Source organism: Sorex araneus, chromosome 3, assembly GCF_027595985.1.
Source record: "Sorex araneus isolate mSorAra2 chromosome 3, mSorAra2.pri, whole genome shotgun sequence".
Lineage (NCBI taxonomy): Eukaryota > Metazoa > Chordata > Mammalia > Eulipotyphla > Soricidae > Sorex > Sorex araneus.
Genome location: NC_073304.1, coordinates 24,280,618 through 24,304,773, shown reverse-complemented (window position 1 = coordinate 24,304,773; position 24,156 = coordinate 24,280,618). Strand labels below are relative to the sequence as shown.

The 24,156-nt window shown below is 55.6% G+C and overlaps 1 protein-coding gene across 3 annotated transcripts in view; it reads left to right on the top strand.

The window, feature by feature from the left end:
* The first annotated feature begins 2,656 nt into the window (after positions 1-2,656).
* Positions 2,657-24,156, top strand: part of TMEM63C (transmembrane protein 63C) — an 80,962-nt gene continuing 59,462 nt past the window's right edge. For 2 of the 3 annotated variants that reach the window (XM_055131324.1, XM_055131322.1), the window contains exon 1: positions 2,661-2,872. The gene's annotated coding sequence lies outside the window, so the exon portion shown is untranslated. Of the gene's footprint in view, positions 2,873-24,156 lie in introns of all 3 variants that reach the window. The other variant, XM_055131325.1, reaches the window with a different exon arrangement.

Sequence of the window (24,156 nt, the reverse complement as noted above, 5' to 3'; positions counted from 1 at the left end):
ACCAGGATCCAACTGGGGGATGCGTGCAAGGCAAGTCCTTGTCCCTTGGACTATCTCTCCAGCCCCCAGAAGCCCCAGGGTTGTATTTTTTGGGGAAGGGGGTCACACCCGGCGATGCTCAGGGGTTACTCCTGGCTCTGCACTCAGGAATTACTCCTGGCGGTGCTCAGGGGACCATATGGGATGCTGGGAATCGAACCCGGGTCGTCTGCGTGCAAGGCAAAGGCCCTACCCGCAGTGCTATCGCTCTACCCCCCCAAAGCCCCAGTTTTAAATGATGGTTTGCAGAGGCCTTTTCTTTGTGGTTCTGGAGTATGTTCCCAGGCCAGACGCTGGAGACTATCAAGCTGTTGCAGAGACAATCGCTGCTCTTACCTTTCCAGCGCCCCTGCCTCAGTGCACAGGAGTGGGGCAGCATGAGCAATGCTCTCAGCGCCCACCGACCAGAGGAACTTTGCTGCCACTGAGTCTCAGCCGTTCACACCCATAGCCTCTACCTATCACTGACCAGGCCCACTTTCCTGGCGCTTGGTGGGACTCTGGGGTCATCTTTCAGCCAGGACGGCTAACTTGGCCTTTCTGTGGCTTCTGCTGTGCTGCTCCCTTTAAGACAATGCTTAAACTCTTCCCCCTGGATCCCTCGCGGCTGCCTCGAATCTCCAGCAACGGGGTGGATGTGGGCTCAAACTCTTCTCCTCTGGCTGCTGCTCCGGACCTTCCAGAGCTTCCTTTATGCCGACTGGGTCAGAGTCAAACTCCCAGGCCATGGCTTGCGATCCTTCACAACCTGCTTCCAATGCAACTTTCAGCTAGGGCATGCTCAGAGACGGGTGCTCACCAGGGAGGCGAGAAACACAGGTTCTCTGTGGATGGTGATTTGGTCAAAGCCACTTGAAGAGTTGCTAAAAAGGACTCTGGGTTTGTGCCAGAAGCAACCCCCCGCCCCCTGCCCTGCCACAGGCTCCTCATAGGACACGTACTCAGGGAGTGCCGGGATTTCAGTGCTAGGGTGTTCCCTCCGTCCCATCCTAGTCCTTCCGTGAAGCGTCAGAAGGATGAACGCCAATTAGGCCTCTTCTGTGTCTGAGAACCCGCGCCGAGCCCCTGAAGTGCTTCGTACTCACCGCAGCTCAAGGAGGTAGACGCGGTGATGGAGCTCCTTTGATTTGCTTGGTGGCACCTGTTGTACAGATGCGGAAATTCATCGCAGCCTGGTGAAGTAACTTGCATGAGCTCAGCCCACAAGGGGCGGAGCCCAGTTGAGAACCATGATTCCACTGGATCCAAAAGGCCACCTTCTTTCTGCTCCACACAGGGTCCTTCTAGAGGAAAAGCTGTTAGCCCCAGACCCCTCCCCACGGGCCCTTCCACACTGGGATTGGATGCTGGGTCTAGAATAAGGAGGCAGAGGAAAATCACAAACTGCTTCAGCTCAGACTCCACTGTCTCCCACAATAGAACCACAAGAGCAACAGCAATTTATTTACTTGACAGACATGATCTCATTTAATCCTCACAACCACCCTTTAAGGTTGTCATTAACGGCAGCCCCCTATCTACTTTTAAATCTATGCAAAGAACGAAGCTCTGAGTTGTCCATCAGAAAGTAACAGAAGTACTACTTAGATCCCAAATAGCTCGTTTTTTTTGTTTGTTTGTTTGTTTTTTAGTATTGCAGATGAAAGTGACTAAGTCAGGGAGATCAGGAAAATCACTGAGGCTTGCATAGGACACACAGGTTCCTGGGCTGGACCCCACTCTCCTGATCCCTGCTGCCACTGAACAAGGCACCCAGAAGTCGTCCTACCCCTTGAGTGAACTGATGAGTCCATGAAGAAATGGGACCCTCAGATGCTGTCCAACTGGGATTTGAGCAGAATCTAGGTTTTCCGTGTGTGTGTGTGGGGAAGGGTAACTGGAATTGGGGTGGGAGGCAGGGATGGGCATGGGATGGCCGCCTGGGAGGGTGGAGGGAATGGACGCTGTGCTGCTGGACACCCACCCCAGAAAGATGCACTTCTCAGGGCCCTGGAGTTCATTCTGCTGCCTGAGCTAAGGGCTCGGGCAGCCTGGTTTCTCCTGAAGCTGTTGAGTCACTTGCGAGACTCACGGCAGCCCCTTCCCGTTAGCTACGGCACCGCAGGGGCTGGAGGATGTTTATGAGATCAGCGTGCCCAGCCCTGCTTAGGAGAGAGTGGCAGAGGCGGTTTTCACTGCCCGCTTCTCTGCACAAGCATCTTTGGGGATTTAGGACCCAGGGCAACCCCCTCCGCACCCCCCACCTCTAGTATCCCGGACATTGATGGTCCTGGAGACCTGTAAGAGTGGCCCAGGGCAAACTGGGAATGACCCAACCCATTTCCTCGGGCCTCCCAGGGCAGCCAGTGACCAACGTGTCCATCTTTCCTTCGCTGGGGAAGGAAGGAGGGGCGGAACTGGGTACCAACCACCTTCCGGGGGGCCGAAGTCGGGGCCCAGCACGGGGTGGGAAGGGGGAGCCGCTCCCCCCTGTTTGTGTAGCTTATCTGGGCTGGTGCAGTTGGGGAGGCCCGGAAGGTGGGGGACTGCAGGGGGCGGGGGCGGGGTGAGGACGGGAGGGTGACGGAGCTGGGCAGCGTCCGAGGGTGCTGCCGCGAGGGACCGTCCGCCGCGTGCGTGCGTGCGTGCGGTAATTTGCAGACGGTTCCTGGCGGCTGCAGGTCTGGGGCGGAGCCTGGGCCTTTGTGGAGGAGCCTGTCGGCCGGGTTCCCCCGCGGGTCGGAGCAGCCCTGGGCGGGGCCGGGGTGGGCGCCCGCCCTGACGCAGCGGGGGGCTTCGCTGGCAGCCCCTGGCCAGGTGCGGCCGGTGTCTCGTGGCCCGCAGCCTCCGGCAGGTGAGAGCGCGGCGGGGCGGGCGCGGGGACAGGGAGGTCGCGGCGGCCGCTCGGGGTCCTGGGCCGGGGCGGAGGGTGCGGAGGGACCGCGGGACCCCGGCTCTCCCGGGCTGGGAGGGGTGGGGGCAGGGGGAGACTGCGCCACCCTCTCTTGCCGCCCTTCCTGCCCGGGAGGGCCCCTTCTGGCCCACCTCCTTCGCCGGGTGGGGGGAAGGAAGGTGGGCAGCGGGCGAGCCCGGGACCCCGCCGCCGGGTGGGCGCTGCGGCTCCAGACCCGCAACCCCGGTGTCCGCCGCCGGCAGCGGCCGGGATGGTCAGGGGCGCCTCCCTCCCCCGCACCCCCTCCCCAGGTGTGTGTTGTTGGGGTTGGAGTCAGGCAGCATCGATGCTCCGTGGGCGGCTCCTTCTGGTCCTGGCGCGGGGCTCCCGGCTCCCTCCCAGCCCCCCTCCTGCTCCCTTTCCTCGTCTGCTTCTCAGAAGCGAGGCTCGGAGCCCCCCAGCCCTGCTAGAGAGCCAACTTTGGGTGGGGTGGTTGATGGTCTTGGGGAAACGGGGGCCGTGGGCTCACCAAGGTCGCTGAGCAGGCCGGTCAGAGTCCTGCTGCCAGTCCGCTGTGCCCCCCTGGGACCATGTTTTGCGCCCCGACTTCTGGTTCCGTCTGGGATCCTCCCCGCGCTGCAGAGGGGGGACGGAGTTCCAGCTTCTGGGGGGGGGGGGGTGGCGCTGGCTGGCATGTGTGCGAACGTGGCAGGGACCACAAGTGTCTGGGAGCAGGAGAAAATCGGCCAAGGGGGAGCAGAGGGGGCCGGGGTCTTCTTCTGGGGGTTCAGGAGAGAATGGGAGTTCGGTGGGCAGCGGTTCCAGACTTCGGTCCAGACTTCCAGGGGAGGCGCTCAGCTCTGCCCGCAGGCCAGGGAACCAGGAGATGGACTTTCCTCCCCCCACTCAGAGGGGGGCTGGGAGCCCGCGTGGCCGGCCAGCCTGTCTGGGGACTCATCCTAAACTTGTCCCTTCTCCCAGTCCTGTGGGGAAGTCAGGCGAGGTGGCGTCTGTGGCTCTCTGAGGGGAGATGCCCTGAGCGCTCCTTGTTCTCCTCCTGTCCGGGCTGGAGAATTCCTCCCAGGGGGGCCTGGGCAGGGGGAGCTTCGGCATTTTTCGAGCCAGTCTGGTTGTGCAGGTGGCAGGATGGGGGGCACAGAATGGAGGCAGGAGCCGTCCCAAGCCTCTTTCTTCCCTGTGCTCAGGTCCTGCTTGCTGGGGTCATCCCGGGAAAGACCCTGAGACACAGCCTGGGTGTGCCGGATGTGGGGGCATGCGGGGGCGGGGGGGCGCCTGGGAAGGATGCTCTCTGCTCTGGAGCCTCCTCCACCGGGAAGTGCTTTCTGGTCCCTGGGGCAGGGGTAGCCAGAAGAGGGAAGCGAGAGTCACGCGCCCGCCTTCCCACCCTAGTCCCACAGGACAGGGGATTCCTGAGGGCTGGGGGCAGCAGCCCCTCCGGTGCCCACCCTGGTGCCAGCAGCGGAGGAAGGGGCCCACGGTCTCTCCCTGACAGCACCCCAAAAGGGAGCCTGCGTTCTGCCTGCCTGACATCTCGCGCCCCTCGCCCGTGGCTGTTGCAGCCCCTCTGAGTCCCCCAGCCCCCAAAATGGGTCCCTGATGACACCACAGCCTGCGTTGGGGTGTCCTGTGGGGGTGTGTGGTGGAGGGGGGAGGTTTCCGGTAAGCCAGATTGGAACCAGCAGCGAGGCTGACTGAGCGGACAGAAGCCTCGGCACCAAAGCACTCTGGGAGAGGCGGTCCAGGGGGAGGGTGCTTGCCTTGTATGCGGCTGGCCTGGGTGTTCGATCCCTGGCACCCCATATGGCTCCCTCAGGCCTGCTAGGAGTGATCTCTGAGTGCAAAGCCAGGAGTCAGCCCTGAGCACCATGAACCCCAAAATAAAAAGTAAAAATAAGGGAGGACCCTGTGTCCGGCTCCCCGCTGGTGGCCCCCAGGAATCCTTGTCACCCCTTTCCAGGAGGGAGGCGTTGCCCCCTGGTCTCGGGAGGCAGGTGGTGGGGTCTTTCCCGTCTAGTGGGGACGAACTTGAGCCCTGCTGAGAAGAACTTGCAGAGCTGAGCCCTGACTCCTGGACCGGCGCCCCATGGCGTGCTTGGTACTCTGCCCTCAGTTTCCCTCCCTGACAGCTGGTCATGGAAACACCTTCCCGGGAGGGTGGGAGACTGTGGCGGGTTTATTGCAGATGGGAAGTGTCTCTCGGGTGACATGATCCACTTCCCAGGCTGTGCTTCTCTGGAGGATGCTGCCTCCCTCTCTGTTCACTGTCGGCCCCAGGAAACCCTCCCCCAGCTCCCTGCAGACTCCACAGCCCCCTTCACAGGGCTCTGCCCGCAGGACCCTAGCACCCTGCGGACCCTGCCCGGCTTCTTCCTGGTGGAGGGACCCAGTTGTGGGCGCCGTCTGCCCTGGTGGCAGGGTGCAGCCAGTGCCTGCACATGGTGCTCAGGGCCAGGCCTGCTGTGCTCCAGGCTGGGGGGAAGCCGCTGAGGGCCAGTGCGGGGCTTCCGGGACGCCAGCTGCTCTCAGGGCGCCTCCTTGGCCTTCCCTGGCCCTCTTCGTGTCCTGGGAGAGCCAGTGGTTTTCAGGGCCCCCGCCCAGGAATTGGCTGTTGCACCACGTGTGCCAGGAAGTGCTCCAGGGATGTGAGGATGAGACGGGAGTGTTGCAGGGGCGGGGAGGGGCGGGGAGCTAAGCCGAGACTGCCTGGGTCACTGCGGGCAGCTGCGGAGGCCATGGGTCTTGTCCTAGGTCTGTCTGGATGGTGCCGGGCCTTGTGTGTGTGTGTGGGGGGGGGTCTGTAAGCCCAGGGCTGGCGTGCCCCCGAGCTGCCTGCTGCCAGCTGCTGTCCTGCCGACACCCGGGGCTGGTGCTGAGACAGGCAGACACAGTGGGGATGGGCAGGCGGCGTCCCGCTGTTTGCCACCAGTTCCTGTCTCCTGGTGAGGAGCCATCTTCTCAGAGAGAGCGGAAGATGGGCGAGCCCGAGCAGCAGGGAGAATCCCACCCCCCCCACCCCACCCCTGCACCGCTCCTTTTGGCCTTTCCCATGATGCCTTGGAGATAAGTGGGTTGGGGGTGGGTGAAGAGCCAGCAGGGGCACAGATGTGTCCCAACGCCCATGTGCCTGCCACGTGGCATCATGCATGCCCAGGAAGGGGTCCACGGGGACCTGTGGCACAAGCTTCTTGAAGGAAAGCCAGCCCCCCCTCCCCATGGAGACCCCTCCCCCAGGAAAGGTGCCCAGGAGACAGGCGCCTTCTTCTCATCTCTGTGACCAGCCGTAGGCCGCTGTCCCTGGTCCCCTGGCCTGCGGGTTTATGGGGACTCTGGCAGAGGAAGTGGCCGTCATTTGGGGCTCTCCTGCTTCAGGTTTCATGAATTCGTGGTGAGCGGCCCCACTTGGTCACTGGCTGCCAGTGGCACTGTGGGCAACCAGACTCACCCTGACCCCCCCAAGGGGAGCCTTGGGCTTGCTGAGGACACGAAGCCTGGGGACAAAGCACACATGAGTCCTGGGAACACTTTTCTTTTGTCGCCTCCGTAGCCACTTCCCACTCTGTGGGGTGGGGTGGAGCAGAAGGGTGGCATCGGCCTGTGACTGCCAACTGGGATCCCCTCTAAATATTTGATCTCCCACGACTGCGCGGGCACGTTGGAACTCAGCTGTTCCCGTTGGACCTGGTCCGATTCCCATCAGAGCGGGCGCGGTGGGTGCCAGGCGTAGGGGAGTGTCTGCCCAGCAGCACAGCAGACAGGCCACGGCAGGGCCGGGTCCCTCCTGGGAGGGAAGCTCACGTGCGGCGTTGGGGAGAGTTTCCGAGGTGCTGAGAAGGGCCCGGACCTCAGGTGCTGGTGTTCTGGACTGTACGAGCCCATCTGATGGACGAGAAAACTGAGGCTCAGAGGGCTTAAAATGCTAACCACCACCACCACCACCACCACAACCACCACCACCACCACACGCACACATGTACATGCAATCACCTGTGTGCGAGCATGCACACACACACGCATGCACATATTCGTGTACTCATGAGCATACTCACGAGCATCCATGTCTGCACACACTAACATGCAGAAGTCAGCCCGGGTCTTTTTCTTCCTCCCTGCACAGCCAGCCCTGCCCACCTGCTCTGGGGCGGGCGGGGAGAGGGTGGTTTGCTGAAGTGGCTTAAGAGCAAGACCTTGGAAGTGGCCATGGGCATGAGTTTTCTCCTCTCACCTCCGTCCTGGGCAGCGTGCCCAGGGCCGGGCACTGCTGACGGGCAGCGGGAGAATGGGAGGAGAGGCTTTCCAGCCTACCCCACACCAAGCCCTTCAGCAGGGATGGCCCAGGGGGCGGGTGCCGTGCCCCCCTCCCCCGTCTGTGCCCCTCAGCAACAGAGGCTGGCCCTGAGCTGGCCTTCTGGTGCCCAGCATCCTGCCTGCCCATTGGAGTACTTGTCTTTGAGTCCTCCTCCAACCTCCTCACTCACTTCCTCTGGCTCCCAGAACCCACTGGGGGGCCCCCTGTGGATTAACCCAAACTCCCTTTTCCAGTCTACCTGTCTCTCTGCTCCCTCCCCATCCTGCACTCAGAGGCCCTCCCTCCCTCCCGCATCCCATTGGCTCAGTACCAGGAGCTGCGGGTCACCTGGTCACAACATCCACATGCCAGCAATCACCACCCTTCAAAAAGCAAGTGTGTTCTGTCCTGTCTGGAACTACCTCCTGCTCCCAGCCCAGGCCTCCTGTATCCCCAGACTTACCTGTTCATCTGTTCACTCTCCCTACCTACTCTCTAAAAGCCCAGTTTAAGCCCTTTTTTAAAAAAAAATTTATTTTACTGAATCACCGTGAGATACAGTTACAAGCTTTCATGTTTGAGTTACAATTGTATTATACATTATACAATAGAACATTGTATAATGTTCAAACACCCATCCCTCCACCAGTGCACATTCCCCACCACCAGTGTCCCCAGTATGCCCCCCTTTTCCACCCTCCCCCCCCCCACCTCCCTGGCAGACAATTTCCCACATTCTCTCTACTTTTGGGCATTATGATTTGCAACACAGATACCGAGAGGCCATCACGTTTGGTCCTTTATCTACTTTCAGCACACATCTCCCATCCCAACCGATCCTTCCAACCATCATTTTCTTAGTGATCCCTTCTTGATTCTAGCTGCCTTCTCCCCCTCTCATGAGGCAGGTAAAGCCCAATACATCGTCACCTCCTCCACGAAGTCTTCCCTGGATGCCAGCCAGAGGCAGTCTCAAAGTCTTTGTGGCACTTGTCCCATTTAAGTTTGTCTCTTCTGCTGGACAGGGAGCAAGTTGACCAGTCTCTCTCTCTCTCTCTCTCTCTCTCTCTCTCTCTCTCTCTCTCTCTCTCTCTCTCTCCCTCCCTCCCTCTCACAGACACACACAGACACAGACACACACAGACACACATGTACACATGTGCATGCCTTGCCCTGCAGCCATTCTCTGGGAAGGGGCCAATAGGTGAGCCAACACTTAATGACAACAGCATTAGAACTACTGTGGTAAAGGCAGGACCAAGTGCTGGGACCCGGCTGGGGAGCTGGGCCAGTGGCTGAGCACACGACAAAGTGCAGGAGACATTGTGGCAATGGCAGTTAAAAACTAAAAACTAAAACTGTACTTTATAGCCAGCGGTTTCACATCTAGGTGTTTAACGGCTCTGGGAAACAAGAGACGATTCCCAGTCCAAGGAAAGCGGTTCCTGAAAGTCACAAGGGTGGTCTCAACCTCCATACTTTTATTTTTATTTATTTACTTATTTAGTTGTTTATTTTTTAATAAGTGAATCACTGTGAGGGTACAGTTACAGATTTATACATTTTTGTGCTCATGTTTCCCTCATACAAAGTTCCAGAACCCATCCCTTCACCAGTGCCCATTCTCCACCACAAACAAACCCAGCATCCCTCCCACCCTCCCCAATCCCATCTCCCCCCACCCCACCCTGCCACTGTGGCAGGGTATTCCCTTTTGTTCTCTCTCTCTAATTAGGTGTTGTGGTTTGCAATAAAGGTGTTGAGTGGCCATTGTGTTCAGTCTCTAGTCTACATTCAGCCCGCATCACCCTTCCCCCACATGGCCTCTGACCACATTTTATTTGGTGTTCCCTTCTCTATCTGAATTGCCCTCTCCCCAGACTGTGAGGCCAGCTTCCAAGCCATGGAGTCAACCTCCTGGTACTTATTTCTACTATTCTTGGGTGTTAGTCTCCTACTCTGTTATTCTATATTCCACAGATGAGTGCAATCTTTCTATGTCTGTCTCTCTCTTTCTGGCTCACTTCATTTAGCATGATACTTTCCATGTTGATTCACTTATATGCAAAGTTCATGACCTCATTTTTTTCTAACAGCTGCATAGTATTCCATTGTATAGATGTACCAAAGTTTCTTCAACCAGTCATCTGTTCTAGGGCACTCGGGTTTTTTCCAGATTCTGGCTATTGTAAACAGTGCTGCGATGAACATTTCAGTGCAGATGTCATTTCGACTATACTTTTTGGCTTTTCTGGGATATATTCCCAGCAGTGGTATTGCTGGGTCAAATGGGAGCTCAATTTCTAATTTTTTGAGAATTGTTCATATTGTTTTCCAAAAGGGCTGAACCAGTCGGCATTCCCACCAGCAGTGTAGAAGGGTCCCTTTCTCCCCACATCCTCTCCAACAGTGGTTGCTTTTGTTCGTTTGGATGTGTGCTAGTCTCTGTGGTATAAGGTGGTATCTCATGGTTGTTTTGATCTGCATCTCCCTGATGATTAGTGATGTAGAACACTTTTTCATGTGCCTTTTGGCCATTCATATCTCTTCCTTGGGAAAGTTTCTGTTCATTTCTTCGGCCCATTTTCTGATGGGGTTGGATGTTTTCTTCTTGTAGAGGTCAACCAGTGCTTTATATACCCTTGATATCAACCCCTTATCTGATGGGCATTGGGTAAATATCCTTTCCCATTCTGTAGATTGTCTTTGTATTCTGGTCACTGTATCTTTTGCGGTGCAGAAGCTTTTTAGTTTAATGTAGTCCCATTTGTTTATCTCTGTTTTCGACATGAAACAGAGGGTTTATGAGGGTTTTGCCAACCTTGTCTTCAACGTACCTTATGTCAACCTCCATACTTCTAAAACCTATAAACATAGAGTGACCAAAGCCTTAATGACTCAAAGCCATTAGAATATGTATAATTGAGGCCAGAGAGATACCACAGTGGGGAAGGTGTTTGCCTGGCATGCAGTGACACATTTGATCCCCATTATTTCATATGGTTCCTTAATCACTGCCAGGAATGATCACTGGGTACAGGGCCAGGATTAAGGCTTGAGGCACTGCCAGGTGCCTTGATAGAACTGAAATGCACTGTTGCACTATAGCAGTGTTGTCCCGTTCACAGATTTGCTCGAGCGGGCACCAGTAACATCTCCATTGTGAGACTTCTTGTTAACTGTTTTTGACATATTGAATACGCCACGGGTAGCTTGCTAGGCTCCGCCATGCTGGTGGGATACTCTTGGTAGCCTGCCGGGCTCTCCGAGAGGGACGGAGGAATCGAACCTGGGTCAGCTGTGTGTATGGCAAATGCCCTATCCACTCTGCTAATAAATGTATATATACTTTGTATCAACATAGTATATATGTTAATATATACTTTGTATCAACATTAATACCTCTCAAACATAATAGTGCTCCCAAAAGGAAACTGCAAGACAATATCACTGTGAATGTTACATGTTAATGAAAGTCACAAGTATTTTCTGTGACTTATGTTGCCAGCACACTGCAATTCCTACAAAGTTCATTCTTAAGGGTTTTTGGATAGGGAGAAAGGGAATGGAATTGGGAAATGAAGGACTTCTTATTTTTATTTTTCTTTTTGGATCACACCTGGCAATGCTCGGGGGTTATTCCTGGCTCTGCACTCAGTAATTACTCTTGAAGGTGCTAGGGGACCATATGGGATGCTGAGGCCCTAACCCCGATTGTCTGTGTGTGAGGCAAACAACTTCCCACAGTACTATAGCTCCAGCCCCGAATGAAGGACTTCTGATTTGTCAGTAGCCCCTGACATATTATGATTGGAAGCAAAAGTGACAGAATGCTGACATTTTATTTGTTTTGTTTTTTTTTTGCTTTTTTTGGGGTCACACCCAGCAATGCACAGGGGTTACTCCTGGCTCTGCACTCAGGAATTACTCCTGGCGGTGCTCAGGGGACCATATGGGATGCTGGGAATTGAACCTGGGTCGGCCGTGTGTCCTAGCCGCTGTGCTGTTGCTCCAGCCCCAAGACTGACATTTTAAAATTCAGTTGGTTATATTCTTTGAAACGTTGGTATGTTTCATATGCTCAAAATTAAAGAAGAAATTTGTGCACAATGGGCCAAGTGCAGGCTCTGTAGACAGGTGGCCTGGGTCCATTTCCTGGTATTGCATGATCTCCTGCGCACCACCGGGAGTGACCCTGAGCACTGAGCCAGGAGTGACCCCTGAGTGCTACTCCTTGTAGTCCGAAAACCATAAAGCAGAAACAGAAAAAAAATCGGTGATGTCAAAAGCAAGGTGCCAGCTTCTCTGGGCGCAGGGGAGGAGAGGAAGTTTGTAAGAGCAGGAGGCAGCTGGTGTTGGAGGGGCGCTGGCGGGGGGCACTCAGTGTGGGAGATCGAGCCAGGGGACATGCGAGCAGGGCACTCTGCACTTCGTTGCTTTGTTCTTTGGCCCACACCCAGCAGTGCTCAGGACTTATTCCTGGCTCTGTGCTCAGGAATCACTCCTGGTGGGCTTGGGGGGGCCCATATGGTGTGTAGGGGATCGAACCCGCGTCAACTGTATGCAAAACCAGCTCCTTCACTGCTGTACTGTCTCTCCCTAGCGCTTTAAATTTCTTCTTTCCCTTTTCCTTCCTTTGCTGTCATGAGGACCGAGGATTGCACACACTTGATTCATGTGCTGGCACCCTTGGGTCGGTCCTCACTCTGGGTGTGTGCTCACGCTCTTAGCTGCAGTGCTCACTTGCACGCCGGAGATCACATACTTGTTTATAGGTCAGGGATCTAAAAGGATCATGTGGAGGGGGGGCGACCCTGGGACTGAGTTTGTGATTTGATCACATGAGCTAACGAAGCCTGAGGTATTGCCGCCCTGCCTACCCCCAACACCATCTTTTTTTTTTCTTTCCTGGTTTAAAAATGTTTATTTTTATTTATTTTACTTTATTTAAACATAGTGGTTTACAGAATTGTTCATGAAGCATTTGTTATAGGCATTCGATGCTCCAGTATCAATCCCATCACCTGAGTCAACTTCCCTCCACCGTTGTCCCCATTTTCCACACTCTTCCCCAAACCTGCCCCCTTATCAGGCACACAAATACTTTTTGTTTTATATTGCTTGTTACAACCAAATGCAGGACTGGAGCGATAGCACAGCAGGTAGGGCGTTTGACTTGCATGCGGTCAACTTGGATTGATTCCTCTGTCCCTCTTGGAGAGCCCAGCAGGCTACCGAGAGTATCCTGCTCCCATGGTATCCTGGCAAGCTACCCATGGTGTATTCGATATGCCAAAGACAGTAACAACAAATCTCACAATGGAGACGTTACTGGTGCCCGCTCGAGCAAATCCATGAGCAGTGGGATGACAGTGCTACATTGCTACAACCAAATGGCTAGAGGGATTATCAAAAATATTTCATAGAAGAAAATTTGTGGAAATTGTTATATCTTGCTGTGCTATAGCACAGTGGGTAGGGCGTTTGCCTTGCACGAGACCAACCAGGGTTTGATTCCTCCGTCCCTCTCGGAGAGCCCAGCAAGATACCCCAGAGTATCCCGCCCGCACAGGCAGAGCCTGGCAAGCTCCCCGTGGCGTATTCAATATGCCAAAAACAATAACAAGTCTCACAACGGAGGCATTACTTGTGCCCGCTTGAGCAAATCAATGAACAACAGGACGACAGTGCTACAGTTACATCTCACCACAGGGTGGTTAAGTCTTTGAGGATTTAATGAGCTGTTGTTCGTCACTAATTGAGCCTTCTGTGTAATTGCTTTTCGTTGAGTTTTGTTGGCTTCTAACATTACTTTCCCATCTAATTTGATGTGCTCCTCCTGGAATTTCAGTATTGTGGAATGCAGAAGTCCAGAAACTTCAGGATCTGTAAAACTGGATGTGTCTGCAGAGATTCTTAGTGACGCTATGAAGTTAGGCCTTAGGCTGTGGCATGGTGGCATGTGGCATGTGGTGTGGGTAAGGCTGTGGGGGCTTCAGCAGGGTGGGGACATGGTCCACTGCGCTCCCGAGGGCGCCCCATAAGGTGGGCGTGGGGGTGGGTACCAGTGTGTCCGTGAATTTCAGCCACTGGGCTTGCCTCTCCTTGGAGACTCAGTGGGTGTTGAAAGAAGTGTGTGAGTTAAGCTGCCTTCCTCATCCCTTCCCCATCCCTGGTCCCCGACTCCCGCTCCTCTATTTCTGAGCTGTGTCCAGAGTTAAGAGGCTCCTGGAAAAAAAAAAGAAATCAGGCAGTTTGGGATTTCATTGCTTGGGTAATATTATGGGGGTTAGGAGAGGAATAAATTAAATATATGAACTTGAACATTGAATTCTGGGAAATAGGGACTAGAGAACTCATCTAGGGGTTGAGGTGCTTGCCTTGCAATGCAGCCAGCCCCAGTTTGACCCTTGGCACCAAGCACTGCTGGAGGCACTTGTGAATGCAGAGCTAGGAATAGCCCCTGTTCATTGCTGGGTGTGGCCCCCCTGTTTAAAATAAAATGGGGAAGTTGAACACTGATGCAGAGAAAATAAAATTAATTCTGGAGGATACTGTACTCGGCCATACGCATATTTAACTGAAAACCAGTGGAAACATCATTTTCCTTTTGTTGTTGGGGGGCCGGTGGTTGGGCAGCAGTGTTCAGGGACTTCTTTGGCTGTGTGCGCAGTGGTCACTCCTGGTGGTATTCTGGGGATGGTCTGCAGTGCTGGGGACCAAACTGGGCTTGGTTGCTTGCCAGGCGAGCACCTTAACACTATACTATGTCTCTGCCCCAGTTTTCTTTTATTTTTTAAATTTTTTTTTAAGTTTTATTGAATCACTGTGAGATAGTTACAAGCCTTCATGTTTGGGTTACAATCTCACAATGATCAAACACCCAACCCTCCACCAGTGCACATTCCCCACCACCAACATCCCCAGTACGCACCCCCTCTTCCCACCCTCCCCCCCACCTCCATGGCAGACAATATTCCCTATACTCTACTTTTGGGCATTATAGCTTGCAACACAGACACTGAGAGGTCATCATGTTTGGTCCATTATCTACTTTCGGCATGCATCTCCCATCCCAACTGGTTTCTCCAGCCATCATTTTCTTAGTGATCCCTTCTCTATTCCATCTGCCTTCTCCCCTCCGCTCATGAAGCAGGCTTCCAGCTACTCTGCCCCAGTTTTCTAAGACATCATCAGTTGGACTTTGGAAGTAGAAACCCCTCATGGACCAATAATGATGAAAGGAGCTGAGTGTTGATAGAACTCGCCCTCCCACCCCCAGCACCCATCTATCACGGCTTCTGGTGCCTCCCAGACCTTCAGGGGACAGGTCACTCCCATATCATTTCAACTGTACCAACAGTGCCAGATCATCAGTACACAAGGATTCCACATTATTCTAAGGAGCCAGTACAGCGTTAAGATAACACAAAGTATGACTTTAAAAAATCCCATGCATGAATATCGGTGTAAATATTATAACTTGGTAGCAGCAAAGGAACTGGAGAGATACTTCAAAGGTAAAGGCACTTCCCTTGCATGCTTCCAAGCCTGGTTCTATCCCCAGCACCTCGTATGGTCCCCCGAGCACTGCCAGCAGTGGTTCCTGAGTGCAGAGCCAAGAGTAAACCCTGAATATAGCAGGGGGTTGCCTCCAAAGCAAAAATAAAAAATTAACAATGAATAGAATCATACAGCATTATGTTTAATGAAAAGAACCCACTGCAAGCAGTGGGATTACATTCCAGAATTAGAGATTCAATATCAGAGATTTGATTAACTCTAGCTGAACAGACATAGTTCAAGGGAGATTTTAAAACATCAAACAAACAGCTTAAGAAATGCCAAAAATGCCTTCAAGGCATTAGATCAATTTCAACATTCGTCTCTGATTTTGACTCTCATTTAATGGGACCAGATGGAAATTCCTTGACGTGGTTTAATGTATGTATCTGTGTGTGCGCACACAGATAGGAAGATGGAAAGGGGGAAGATGAGGGCTGGAGCAACAGTGCAGTGGGGAGGCACTTGCCTTGTACGGAGCCGATCTGAGTTCTATCCCCAGCACCACAAATGGTCCCCCCGGCCCTGCCAGAAGTAATCCCTGAGTGCAGAGTCAGGGACACATCCGGGTATAACAACTCCAATGTAGAAAGCTGGATTTTCGGGGACCCCCCCAAGTAGTGCTCTGGGGGCCCTAGGGCTACTTCCAGAAGTGCTGGAATGGAACACATAGCGCCAGGGATCACACTCCAGGTATTGCACCTGCCAGGTTTGCCCTCTGGCCTGTCTTCTGGACAGGAAATGAATTATTAAAATGCAACTCTGTAAGAACTCTCTAGCCCTTGGAGGAAAAACAAGGCTTATCAAATTCCATATATCAAAGTAATTCTAGAGAGGATTAAGAAGGAAAGATTTGGGGGCTGGAGCGATAGCACAGCGGGTAGGGCATTTGCCTTGCATGCAGCCGACCTGGGTTCGATTCCCAGCATCCCATATGGTCCCCTGAGCACCGCCAGGAGTAATTCATGAGTGCAAAGCCAGGAGTAACCCCTGTGCATCGCCAGGTGTGACCCAAAAAGAAGAAAAAAAGAAGAAAAAAAAGAAGGAAAGATTTGAAAATATTAGAAAAGAGAGAAAGAAAAAGTAAAGAAGGAAAAAGGAAGGGAGAAGAGGAGAAAAAGAAGAGGGAAAGGAAAGAGGAAATGGGAGAAAGGAAGGAAGCCCTGACAATTGTAGTGAAAAAAGAGTGGGGGCGTTACAGACGTGGTACAGTGGGAGGGAGTTTGCCTTGTATGTGGCAGACCTGTGTTCTGTCTAAGGTGACTAACATGATCTTAGGGCCAAATATGGTCCCCTGAGCCTGCTGTCCTGGCCCAGGAGTGATCCCTGTGCAGAGTGAGGGCGATCCCTGAGCAAGTCTTGAGCACCTCTGGGTGTGGGAAGGAGGGAGGGAGGGAAGGAAGGAAGGAAGGAAGGAAGGAAGGAAGGAAGGAAGGAAGGAAGGAAGGAAGGAAGGAAGGAAGGAAAGGAAGGGAGGGAGGGAGGGAGGGAGGAAGGAAGGAAGGAAGGAAGGGAGAGAGGGAGGGAGGGAGGGAGGGAAGGAAGGAAGGAAGGAAGGAAGGAAGGAAGGAAGGAAGGAAGGAAGGAAGGAAGGAAGAGAGGGAGGGAGGGGAGGGAGGGAAGGAAGGAAGGAAGGAAGGAAGGAAGGAAGGAAGGAAGGAAGGGAGGGAGGGAGGGAGGGAGGGAGGGAGGGAGGGAGGGGGAGGGAGGAGAAAAGGAAGGAGGAAAGGAAGGGGAAAAGAAACAAAAAATGTCATAGAGTCAAAGAGAGACAAATGATAATTTGCAATATATGTGGCCAAAAATCAATTGCCTTAATTTAGAAAAACTTTTGAAAAGAATATTGATGTTCTTTTAGGACTTGGAAAAAAGAATGCAAAGACCAGTCAGTCAGGGAGCATGAAAACAACGTCCGCCCTTTCTGACTGTGACAGCTGCTCAGCTTTCACACGGGACGTCGAGTGGGCTGGTGCTGCGTTCCCGAACCTTGCGGGCAGCAGGGCACGCTGGGCTTTGCACCTGGCTCAGCCCCGTTGGCGCATGTGGTGTCAGTATTTACCAGAGGTTTACACCCCACTCGCCTTTCTTTCTTTTTTGCATTTGGGTCATACCTGGCGATGCACAGGGGTTACTCCTGGCTCTGCACTCAGGAATTACTCCTGGTAGTGCTCAGGGGACCATATGGGTTGCTGGGGATAGAACCCAGGTTGGCTGCGTGCAAGGCAAACGCCCTACCCGCTGTGCTATCGCTCCAGCCCCATCACTCGCCTTCCTCCTGGGGATTCACACTCATGCACAAAGGTACATCCTAAAAGACACGCAGGTTTGTTTATGCATCAGGAAAGTAGGGGCAAAACCTAGAATCTCCACCAGCAAGATGGAGGCTTCTAAACTCTAGCGCCTCACCCTTCCAGCATGCCTGAGGCGCCGTCTCTCCTGGGCACACGCGTGTGGCCTTCACGTCTTGTTCCTGGTGTGGGTTGATGCTAAGCGAAGGTGTGGCATATATTTGTAAATATTTATAGGAAATTTCTTGAGGAAAGCTTGACAGTTTGGGAATGGAACAGAAGCCCTGGAGGCAGGAAGAATGCTCATGGCATCGTATGTGTGTGCATAAATGTGCATACATACATATATTTGGTGTGGGGCCACACTGGCAGTGCTCAGGGCTTACGCCCGGCTCTTGCTCAAGCATCACTTCTCACAATGCATGGAGGACCCTGTGTGGTTCCAGGGGTCAAACCTGAGCCGACTGTGTGCAAGGCAAGTCGCCCCCGACCTCCAGGACTGTTGGGTGTGGCAAAGAATATTATAAAGGGAAAATGTTTGTTTTTATTTTTGCTTTATTTTATTTTTTCATTTTTTCATTTTTTTGGTTTTTGATTACCCCGGCTGTGCTCTGAGCTTACCCTGGCTCTGCACTCAGGAATCACTCCCGATGGAGCTCAGAGGGCCTTATGGGGTGCCAGGCACCTTTAGGAGGCTGTGATTGGGGTCTAGGCTGGGCCTTTGTCTCTGCACTGTTGCGGACCCCTGTCCCGCTGGCGATTCTGAAGTCACTTGATGGTTGTGTTGCCCATCAGTACTGTCTGTCTATCTGTCTGGGCTGAAGATCCCCACCCCCACAGCTAGGTAAGGGCGGAGAATATCAGAGGCACCCCAGATGTGTTTTTTCCTCCTTCCGTTTTTAAAAAATGTATTTTACTTTTTAAGTTTTTTTGGGTTTGGCCACACTGGGAAGTGCTCGGGGCTTCTCCTGGTTCTACGCTCAGGGACCATTCCTGGTGGGTCTCGGGACCATATGTGATGTCAGGGACCGAACCAGGGTCAGTTGCATGTAAGGCAAGCACCTTACCCACTGTATTATCTTTCAGGTCACTCCATTTATTTATTTTGGGGGAACAGAAAGTTGTTTATCAGAAAGGAGAGAGGAAAGGGAAGGAAACTCCCCAACAAGGGAGGAATCCCCTTTGTTATTGGTTTGTTGCTTGGGGACACTCAGCCATGCTCTGAGGCTGCCTACTGGCTCAGGGGGCCCCAGGTGCTGGGACTTGAAGCCGGGTTTCCTGTGTGCAAAGCACGTGCTCCTGTCCTTGATCTCTCTTTGACCCCCCTGCCCTCTTGTACCTGTGATGGCTGGGGGCTGTGTCCACACGGTTGTAGTTCTTGCCTGGGGTTGCACACTTCTCACTGTGGTGTTGTAACGTGCTGGAGAGTTGGGTGGAGAGGGTGAAGCTGCATTCTTTGTCCTTCCTTCCTTCCTTCCTTCCTTCCTTCCTTCCTTCCTTCCTTCCTTCCTTCTCCTTCCTTCCTTCCTTCCTTCCTTCCTTCCTTCCTCTTCCTTTCCTTCCTTCTTCCTTCTTCTTTCTCTTCTTTTCTTTCTCTTTCTTTCTTTTTCTTTCTTTCTTTTCTTTCTTTCTTTCTTTCTTTTCTTCTTTCTTTCTTTCTCTTTCTTTCTTCTTCTTTCTTTCTTCTTACCTTCTTTCTTTCCTTCTTTCCTTCCTTCTTCTCTTCTTCCTTTCCTCTTTCCTTTTTTCTTTCTTCCTTTCTTCTTTTTTGCTTTTGGGCCACACCTAGCGATGCTCAGGGGTTACTCCTGGCTCTGTGCTCAGGAATTACTGCTGGCAGTGCTTGGGGGATCATATAGGATGCTGGGAATTGAACCTGGGCTCGGTCACATGCAAGGCAAAAGCCCTACCCGCTGTGCTATCACACCAGCCCCTTTCTTTTTTTCTTTCATTTTTTTCCCTAGTGAAGTCAATAGTTTTGCCCAGGAAACCTGCGAGTAGGAGAGACAAAGAGGTCCATCAAATAGAGCAAGGACACCTTCCGTGCTAGGGCGGGGGTGCCTCCAAAATGGAACACTGAGGTCATACTGTGTGCGGGAGATCACACACTGCCCGGTGCCAGGGCTTCAGACAGCAGAGGGACAGCCGCGGGGACCACGCTGGGTGCATGGCAGCCGTGCTGGGGGTTACGCTCGAGGCCTCCCTTGTCACGGGGCAGGCGCTGTATTTGCTGCTGAGCTCTTCCCGGCAGCCGGCTCCCGTGCTTGGCACCCGGTCTCCCTCCCCTCAGCCCGGCTCACCTAGAGGGAAGGGTAGTTTCCCAGCTCACCCACCCAGGGGTCGGCAGGGGGCTGGGTTTGGAGGTGAGGAGCTGGAGTGGGCTCGTGGCCCTGAGCGTGCTCTCAGATGTGGCGGGTGCGGATGGAGCTTTGAGCTGCCTGGGCTCTGGGCTGCTGGGGGAAGGGTCATGGGGGGGGCAGGGGCGGCCTGGACCCCTCTGTTCCCTGCCCGGAGAATCTGTTCTTGTCCTAATGTCACAGAGCCTTGAAGGAGCCACCCCGGGGCCAGGGGTCAGCCGGGAGCCCATTTCCAAGGGCGTATCCAGAGGAGGAGCCCAGAGCACCCTGTGCCCACCCCCCAGTTCGGTGCTTGAGCCCCTGCCACGAGCCCGGCCCAGGGAGCAGCTGCTCCTCGCTGCCAAGGCTGTGCCCTAAACCCCCTTCCCCGCCCCCCGCGTCCTATCTGGGGCGCAGGTCACTGTCCCACGGATGCAGCCTCCTGGACTTGGGTCAAGACCCCCCACCCCAGGCGAGCTGCTGGCCGGCTGTTAAATGAGCCTTGCATCACACTGACCGGTTCCTGACAGGCTGGAGACCCCCACCTTCAGGCAGCCCTCCTGCAGCCTGCCCCCCTGCACCCCCTCCCCCGCCCCGTCCTGAGACATGGACCAGGACGCATGGCATCTTGGCAGTTGCTCGGGGCCAGAAGGGAGCTTTGTAACAGCCCAGTGCCCACCTCCTCCCCCTGGCACCCCCAAGAGCAACAGCAGAGAGGTTACTTATTTATTTTGCTTTTGGGCCACACCCGGCGATGTGCAGGGGTTGTTCCTGGCTCTTCACTCAGAAATTCCTCCTGGCGGTGCTCAGGGGACCATGTGGGCTGCTGGGAATCGAACCCGGGTCGGTCATGTGCAAGGCAAACGCCCTACCCGCTGTGCTATCGTTCCAACCCCAGCAGAGAGGTTTAAAGCAGCACATTGGGGCATCTCAGGGAAGCAGGAGTTAACCCTGGGCCAGAAAGGCGCCTGGGTGCCCTAGTGTCAGCCACCCCCTCTGGGCCGGCTGTGCCCTCCTGCTCACGCCTCTGCTCCCTCTTCCCTCCGCACCCCTTCCTGGCTGCTCGCAGCAGCAGCAGTTCTGCTCTGGGGCAGGTGGGAAGCCACACCGGGGCTGGGGACGCCTCCTTCCCTGTGCAAGTAAAGAACAAACCAAGTCCAGAAAGAAGCAGAGTCGAGGCAGAAACGAGATCATTTCCCTGGCACAGAACCAGGAATCAGCAATGTGGGGGGAGCGAGAAGGGGTCTCCCTCCTGCAAGGGGGCCACATCCTCGCCGGACACAGCCGGGCCTGACCCCGTGCTGCACCGGCTGAACACCAGGTGCCGGGCCTGTGGGCCAGCAAACACGGGGCTTGTCGGCGTGAGGCCGCCTGGCCCCCGGCCAGAGCCGGTCATGGCCGTGACCGCGGGCAGTAACTCACGCTCTCCGGTGAGCTCAGGCTGGTGGCAGACGTGACGTCATTGCCCTTGGTTTGCCTCTCTGAATCGATGGGGACATGGTGCCCGTTTCCTGGGGCTGCAGGGAGACCCCAGTGGGACAAAATGTGTGGGGAAGCTGCTGGACTTGGGCAGGCTGGGTGCTCGCTGGGGCCCCCTCAGGGCCAGTGCTCCAGGCTCCAGGCTCCAGGCCAGCTGCCTCCGCCCGCTGGTCTGCTTTGTTTTGCTTTTTCTTCTTTTATCCTTTGACTTTTGCATCCAACTAAGCCTAGCTCGATCCTGGCTCTGTGCTCAGGGGTCGCTCTGGGGCACTGGGAGAACCGTAGGTGGTGCGAGGGACTGAACTGGGGTCAGCTGCGTGCAAGGCAGTGCTGTAACCCCTGCACTGTCTCGCTGACCTCCCCTTCCCACCCCTCTCTGGCCTTCCCCTCCCTTCCCCTCCCCTCCTCTTCCTTTCCTTTTTCCTCTTTTCTTTCTTTTCTACTTTTGGTGTTCGGGACCATCCTGGCAGCGCCGAGGGCTCCCCACCCCGCCAAGCCTGGGCTCCAGCCCCCTGCGCTCACTCCCTGGCTCCTGCTCTGTTCCTCCCGGCTGGGCTCTCGCACCCAGACGCAGGGATGCGGTGGGGTGTTTCGGCAGCGGGAGCAGTTCAGCCTTCCGGCTGGGTGAGAGGCGCCCGGGGGGGAAACGAGACTTCTGTCTGTCTGGCTGAGACGCTGCCTCGGGCGGTGCCAAGCCAGGGAGGCAGAGTGAAGCGACGCCCCGACGCCCCGGCAGGCTGGCATTTCTCTCCCGAGCCGCTGAACAGATGAGTGATTGGTGGGGCTCCCTGGCACTAGGCTAGGATGGCAGGCTCGTCAGGCTGGCGCCCTGCCTTTCGGGGGCTTCACTGCAAGGTGGTGTGGTGGAGAGGAAACCGGGGTTTGGGGGGTGTGGAGGTGAGTCCAGAGGAGCCAGCCATCACCAACCAGGACAGGCCTCATTCAGTGGGTGCGTGTGAGAGGGCAGTGGTCGGAGAAGCCGAGGGACTCAGAATAAGGGCCAGGGGCCTTTCGTGAGATCCGGCGGGGAGTGAGGAGATGCAGCATCCGGAGGCCCAGTCCTGACCATTCCAGGCCCTTCCTCCAGGCCGGCAAGTCACTCACTCCGTGCCTCCTGCCCCATCCTGCTCCTCCTCTCCCCGCCCCCAGGGGTCCTGCCCTTCTGGAAGATTCTGCTCTCTGCTTAATTCCTTTACGGGTTTGTCCCTGCTGCCCCAACTCCCCCTGCCCCCATAAGGTGTCTGTTAGCCCAGCCGGGCCACTCGGCACCTCTCTGGAGCCCCCCAGAGCTGTGGGCTCGGAGCCTCCTGGCCCAGGCCCTGGGCCTCCCTCTACAGGGCCGTTCTGCATGGGTGGAACTGACCTCTCTCCCCTCAGCTGGAGGTCCCCAGGCAGGGCCTCCCGAAGCTGCGGGGCTTGGGACCCCGGGGTCAGCTGCCCCAGGGAGACACTGGAGCATGAAGCCAGGAAGGGGCCCAGAGCGTGGGCGGGATCCGAGGGAAGAGCTGGGGAGGGCGGGGATAGGGTCCTCGTCTTGTCCTCCTGCCCGGGCACGGTCTCTCTTTTGCCGGTCCCTGCCCACTTGCTGCTGTGTGGCCGAGAGCTGCCCCTGCCCATCTCTGGGCTCCTCTGTGGGCTGTCCTGGCTGCTCCCCGCGCCCCACAGCGTGCCCCTGAGACTGGCCTCTGGCCCGGAGACCCGCAGTCCAGGAGCCACACAGACTGGGGGACAGCATGTGGCGGTCACTGTAATTCCCGGAAGTCAGGCCAGCCACCAGCCCCTGCCTCCGCCTCCTTTCCAGAGAAGTGACCAGGGAGGTCGGGCCCTGGCCTTGCAGGCCACTGACCCCGGCTTGAATCCTGCCAGTACGGCCAGGAGTGACTCCTGAGCACAGAGCCAGAAATAGCCCCTGAGCACCAACCCTGGGTTGGTCAAACCCCACCCAGCCCGGCAAAGGAAGACCGGCCCCAGCACCCACACGTGTGTGACAGGAGTACCCCACCAGGACACCGCATGGTTCTCCGGCCCCCGTGTCCCGCGATCCGCCCCGCCCACAGCCTCTGCCATGGGGCTCCCAGCACCTCGGCTCCTCATCTGTCCCCTGGGCCCCCCCCCAACTGTAGCCTTTCTGGCACGGGCTTTCGCTAGACAGATAGAGCCGAGCCCTGTGTCCCTGAACCCCTGACTGCTCCTCAGGGAAGGTGCTTCTCCAACGGGGTCGGGGGACCCCAGCTCCCTTCAGGGACGAGCCTCAGCACCATCTGGCCTGCCCTGCTCCTCAGGGCTCACCTCCTTGCCCCCACCTTCCTCTCTGCCACCGTGCCAGCCCCCTGCCCCCTCCCCCGCCCCTTGCTGGCACACCCCACTGTGCTCAGTCAGGAATGTTTGCTGGGGGCAGGGGCAGAAGCTCCCTTCAGTCATTCAGTCCCAGGAACCCCCAACTCGCCGTGGGATGTGCCTCCGTGCTTGATTCAGTCCCCAGGACCACACAAAAAAAATGTCATTAGTGAACCCCCCTTCATTAAATTGGTGAAATTAAAGATTGATTAATAAGTACAACAGTCTCCCTCTTAGGGTGGCTGTGAAGGTTCACAGATGCCCCGTTCATAGACTGCAGCCCCTCGATTGGCTATTGCTGTCCATTCTTTAAGAATTTCTCTGGCAGTGCCTCCTCTAGGCAGCCTTTCTGGATTGCCTAGGACAGAATCAGGCTTAATTAGATGCTTTTTGCCCTGAGCTCTCAGCACCCCATCACGGTTCTGTGTTGCCACTGGAATCTTGTGTCTGAGTGTGGGAGAGCAGAGGTGACACCCTTTTGGCTTGAATGAGAACAAAGTGCTTTTCTGGCCGGTCAGTGGGGGTTGTGGGGCCTGGCGGAGGGGCCGGGTGGGGGTGGCCCGGCCTGCTCTTAAGGCCCTGGCTGTCCCCATGCTGCCAGCAGCCACGCAGAGCCGCAGCACACGCCTTTGCGTGTGTGCCGGCCAGATGGCAGTGCCACCGCCACCGCGTCCCTCCTGGAACCGTCTCCCCAGCCACGTGACGCACTGATTCTCTCCCGAGTCTGCGAATGGGAAACGAGCAGGATCTGGGCGGCGGGGCGGGGGTTGGTGGTGGTTTGCAGGCACGGGGCGTCGCACCCCGTTCCCGTCTGCGCCCAGACACGGCTCAGCCCCTGTGTCAGGGACCCGGGCCACTCTCGGCACCTTCATTCAACCCGGACCATTGTGGCTTTCCTGGTCTCCGGTGCCGGGGCAGGGGTAAGGTCCCGTGAGG